We start from the raw sequence: 6,000 nt of genomic DNA on the forward strand, positions 1-6,000 counted from the left end.
AGACAAGCACTAGAACGAAGCCCTTGGAGGCTTTCCTAAACCAGAGACTGATTGTCCTGGAAGGAAGGGTCTCCCAGTGCCTTTCACATCTAAAGGAGAATCATTCAATTTGCTTGATTTGGTAAAGTCATTTTTAAGCACCAAAGCAGATTTTGGCCCAAATTTTTAAAACAGATTTTCTATTTAATTTGTGCTGTCTCCTGGTGACAACAGGTACATATCAGCATTTAATACAAAACTAAAATGTAAAATATGTCTCAGAAACAAAACCTTAGCCAGTAGTAATTGTGATTTCCGCACTGATACAAAAGTGAAATCCTGGCCTTCATAAAAGAAACATAGCACTCATTCAGAGGCGAGTTATTTGACATTAAACAAGCAGTGACGATCAGAACATACCTTTCATCACAGCTTGCAAACTAATTAAAGCTAGCAAGGCTTTTCCTTCTCCAAATGTTAATATGTCAAGGAAGTATTTATAGATATGACATGGAAAGTGTTTACTGAAGACCTCAAAAACAACAAACAAGGCTGAAGGACACATCACTCTTAATGCAACATTTGTATTTTATCGCTTCTTCAATTCTACATTTAAACACTCCAACAAATTTCACAACTGGAGTTCGACTTGCATGAAAATGCACTGGTTCTTCCTGGCATTTCCATGAACTCAGCATGAAGCACCTAAATTCACTGCTAAAAAGTTGTAACAACAACAAACATAGTATCAGTAATGGAAAAAACTGTGCTGCTAAAGCGTTTGTATTTTCTGTAAATTTTACATGCCTCAGCTATGTTGCCAAAGACTATTTGTTTTCATCTTACTGACAAAGACAATTACAGTCAAGTAGGCATGAACCACAGAGAAAGGAACAATCTGTAACAACATGTACAAGAAAACTAGTACCCTATGAAGTATGCCTCAGTGCTTACTTGTCAACATTCAAAAGCAAAAAGAGGAAAATAAGAGTCAGTATTACCTCAATGGAAGGGAAGGACATTCTGCAAGGGAAGCATGGGGGGAATATTCCATAACTACAAGAAAGAAAAATGTATTCCTATCTGAGGAGTATTTAGATTGCTTTTGATTTGTGGGTGGCAGTGAGGTAGCCCCTCCTTGTTAGATTCCTCTACTTCGCTTGCCCTTGACAGTTTCATTCTTGGTGTATATTTTCCAGATACTTAAGTCACCTTCTTTCTGTATTGCCTCAAAGATATCAGTTCTTGCAGGTAACCACCTTCAGTGTTTTCCCTCCTTTCCTGCCCATTTAGGAGGAGTCACCTGAGAAATATTATAGTCCCTCTCCCTGGAAAGCTTGGTCTTTGGCATATCCCACTTAGCCTTCTGAAAGGTTTAAAGTTCTGTGGAAAGCAACAGAACACTAAGGGAAAAGTTGGAAGGAATAAGATAACTTGCTCATGACATGTTTCACATTTTTTCTTTTCACCTGAAATGTCAGACCTAGTCTTCTGTTCATCACAGTATTCCTATTAACATCAATGAAATCTACAGAAAAAGCATTTACAGATACACAAAAATATTTTTATTTAATGGCTTTCTCCTGATCTACACCAGTGTAAAAAAGGGCAGAGTTAGACTCACAAATAAATTTAAGACTCACAAATTAAAGAAACAGGGAAATACTGTAGGATCCACGGGGCTGTGTTTATTCATATTTCTGGGGGGGGAAAAAAGACTTCATTCTGCCTAACAAGAAAATTATGAACAAGTTACAGTATCCGCGACAGCTTCTGCAAGATCTAAGAGCCAGTCACTATAGTTTATATAGGCACCTTTTGATTGTTACAGTTGATTTAACTTCACTTTCCATAGTGGCAGGCTGATGAAACTTTAGGAATTACATAAAAATTATGTAAACACTGAATTAGTCAGTTCACTGACAATGCATTAATGAAACAGCTACCAAACATACATAATACCCAACCGTAACTGAAAAATACATCTAAGTAATATTGAGGTGCTCCAATTCATAGTCAAACAGCTTCACTTCAACTGCCCAGGGGCTAAACACTCCCTAATTAAAGTCAATGGCAAATCTCCTATGACACCTATGGCAACAGGACTACACCTCTTCTGAGGGGTGCTTAGCAACTCTCAAGTGACACTCATAGATCTGGACTCAGAACCCACAGAAAAGCTCCAATGGTGAAGATGCTGCTATTAATGACTCTTACAGACTTTTTCTTCCAGACAAATGACTCCTTAATCACAATTTCTTCCTGACCAAGTGTAACCTGCTTTCCTATGTATGCTACATTTACTTTTTTTTTTTTTTTTTTGGGGGGGGGGGAATCTAACAGTTTTAGAGAATCACAAGCCTTTAATTCCAAAATATAAGAGTCCTGAGTTTTCTCAATGCATTTGATGACATCCAGTGGAAAACCACAACATACAGCGAGAAATAAGATATCGCATATATGGTGTTCAGAAGAATCATAATGGACTCATGTATCTTCTATCAGATTGTTAGAAGAGCTATTTACCCTAACAGCTAATGAGTAATTTCACCTACTGCCCAAAAAAGGATTTTCTCCAACATGGTGCCAAAACACAAACAGAAGTATGTCTGCAGACCAAAGAGCAAATCTGAAGCGATTCAGCCACACATCCTATAGGCTGTGTCTGAACTTAAGTCAGAGACACTGGTGCAAATCACAGCCCTGGCTCTTGGTCTTTCAGAGCAGACTGTGCACAACACTTCAAGCATTATTTTGCACTGGTAAAAGATCTCGGTGTGCAGACAGGGAATGAAGGCAGCAACACACACTTGGAGCTCATCCCAAGTATTAAAGAGCTTTATCAGTTAACCATAGTTAATAAAGTGTATTGCTCCTTCCAGATCCTAGCACCACCACATCTTAAAGCACTCCACATTTAAATGAAGACGTTCAGATTCAAAGACTACCATACCTTGGCTTCAATTCTTACAGGGCTAGAGTGTCCTGATGTTAGTCATTTACCTTAGAGTTGCCTTTCACTCATGTCAAATTCAGATGAAGGCAAACAGATAACCAAACAAAAATAGCGTAGGATGAAAGACTTATCAAACACAGATGTACAGAAATGAAAAGAATTTAAAGCTATATTGATTTGGAACTGAGAATAACTTTCTTTCACACTGTATAGTTCAGCCAATAACCCAGAGGATGCTTCATAGTCTTCCTAGCACAACAGTAACCTTTACATTGCCAGATTGCCTTCCTAGAAAGAGCCTAGCACTGAGGAGCTCTTTGTTTTTTGGGGGATTTATTCAGGTTCAAAATTCCTCATTCTTCTTTGCCCTCTCTCCAGGGCTTCTTAAATTAACACAGGAAAAGTTTTGATCTGCAATACATCATTTGTATTTGTTAATAATCCCTTTGATACACCCCAGTGCTTTTCTTTACTTGACCAGCTAGCTGACAAACACTACTAAATACAGTATTCATTTTCTTACCTGAATCATCAGAGAATTGTTAAACCTCAGTGAGGCAAAACTCTTCCCAGCTGCACTGGAATGTTCTACTCTCAGACTGAAGCTCCTCCACACACTGATCTTTATTATTTTATACCAACAAAGAAACAGACAATCATACTTCACCTAGATATCTGCATGAGCTCAGTGTATGTGGCTAACTACCAGTGTTTCACTAAAATCACTGGGTAATTTTATTGCTCTGTCACACTTGCAAGTGACAAGTTTGGGCTCTGACTTTTTGAGAAATGCAATGAGACTGCTACAGGAACAGAGTCCACTTACAGTGTCTACACTACTGAAGAAGTACAGAAAAATCAAAAAAGGATTTTTTTTTAAAAAAAAAGGAACTTAAGAAAAAGAATTACAGATGTTGAAAATGACCTTATAATTTTAAGCTTAAAAAAAAAAAAGATGAAGATGCAATTCAATCCTGATGTACAAGTATGCCTGATAAAGATATTTCAGTAAGTGAGGATAATTACCTCGAATTCATCTAGAGATGCAATACGTTCTAATTTACAGACTTTAAATCAAAACTAAGTGCCTTCCAAAAAGACATTATTGAGCTCTACTAGAAGTTAAGATTTCGATTCAGGAAGTAACAAATGAAATCTGTAGCTATATTATTCATGAAAGAATATTAAATGAGTATCTCAAAAGTTATCTACCGAGAATTAAATCCTCCTGCTAACCTAAGAAAAGGCCAAAACTGTTATTTTATCATGAGGCACTGGAAGAAGAATACAAGATACAAGTATTGAGTCAGTCACAGTGTGAGCAAGGCAGAATTTGGAATTACTTTTTATAATACAATCAATTTTACACTGCTGAAGCAGTGTTTCACAGAACAAAAACGCTCAGATCAGAAAACAAGTGAAACAACAAGCATAATAAAAGAATATACTGCACTGCTGAGAGGTTTGAGAGCAAGCAGATTTTCCCCAAATTATTCAGATTCCACATCTCAATGTCTCACTTGACCTCTGTTATCTCAAGCTGTTCTCTTGTCACATCATATATTAAGATACCAGACCCAAATAGGAGGAAGCAATGGTAGTGACTCAAAACAGAAGAAAATTTTCCTCATAAAACCAGTGTTTAATAGAAGTGAGCTAAATGAGCTCAGACCAAGCTCTCAGAATCAGTAAAGTGCAGCAGGCTTGGATTAGTGCCCTTAGAGGACTCATCTCCTGTATTATGAAATTATAGTCATTCCCTCATGCAGGTTCTGCTGGATATTATATTATCCACTGTCTGTGGGACTCTTGCGTAATGAAAAAGGTTTAGCACATGTACACCAAACATAAGCATCTCAGATAGATAAGTGTTCCTTGTACTCCGGAAAGGAATATATGCACTGACTTACATATAATGCAAACCCCTTACAGCTTTTATAGGTATCATACAAAATATTCCAAGGGTAAAAGAATCTATAAATCACATCTTTGTGATAAAATTTCTTATGCTGGGAAGTCAGTCCTTCTATTTGCATCTGCTATTTTACATTGGCCTCCTGATAAAAACTACTACCATCCAGCAGGTCCTCCACTGCCCATGCAGCCACTCAAGTAGCAATTAGATATTACAATAATGGAAACGACAGAAAATACTACAATAGCTTGGAATAACCCTTTGGGAGATGACACATTTAAGGCTATTAAGTGGATCATTTTATTGTTCTAAAGCTTCCTTCCTTCTATGAGGACTTTACTGATGAAGTTTTAAAGATATCTGGAAGGACTCTAAACCATTTCCACTTAGCTGATATCAGTTCTCCCACATCTACTCCAATCTTGTGCCTCAACCATGCTACACCAGCAAAATACTAAATGGGAGTAAGCTCACATTTGTCCTCACTATGACAACAGACATCCAATACAGCATCTGTTTTTGTTTATTTATGCACACACATCACTACACATTCATGTTGGCAAAGACAAGGTCGAAGAAGCAAGTATGGCATACATATAAAATGATATGATATCATTTCTGCTAGCCCTTAGCTTTCAGAGTTAATTCCAGACTTAAGCCAGGTCCCAGGAAAGATCTTTCTCCTTCACAGGTCACCTTAAAGTAGCTACGCTCTGCTTCAAAAATAAGCTTGTCAATTTAATTCTTCACACAGAATTTTTTAGATATTCTGGTCCTGTTTCAACTAGAGCCCTGAAGATAAAGACTGACACCTGCAATTTGACTGAGTATTTTATGGGAAACTAATGTAGAAGCAGAAGACAGATGTCCTGCTGGTGTGAGACCTCCTACACTAGCTGGAGTTTCTCACAGACCGGGCTCCATGCCCAAGTGTATTACATGCCTGTAGTCCAGCTAAGAGGTGATGAAATGAGGCAAAGTCATTAATCATGATGAGTTATGGTAACGTAGACAAAATGGATGGCAGAAACCATTACTTGCAAATGCTGTTACAGATGAGCTTGTGTTAGTGAGGAAGCCAGCAGTAATTGCCAGGCTCTTCACCAAATAAACCAATTATGTGGTGCACCTTCAACCAAATGAAACTACA

Source organism: Dromaius novaehollandiae, chromosome 9 (genome assembly GCF_036370855.1).
Source record: "Dromaius novaehollandiae isolate bDroNov1 chromosome 9, bDroNov1.hap1, whole genome shotgun sequence".
Classification (NCBI taxonomy): Eukaryota; Metazoa; Chordata; class Aves; order Casuariiformes; family Dromaiidae; genus Dromaius; species Dromaius novaehollandiae.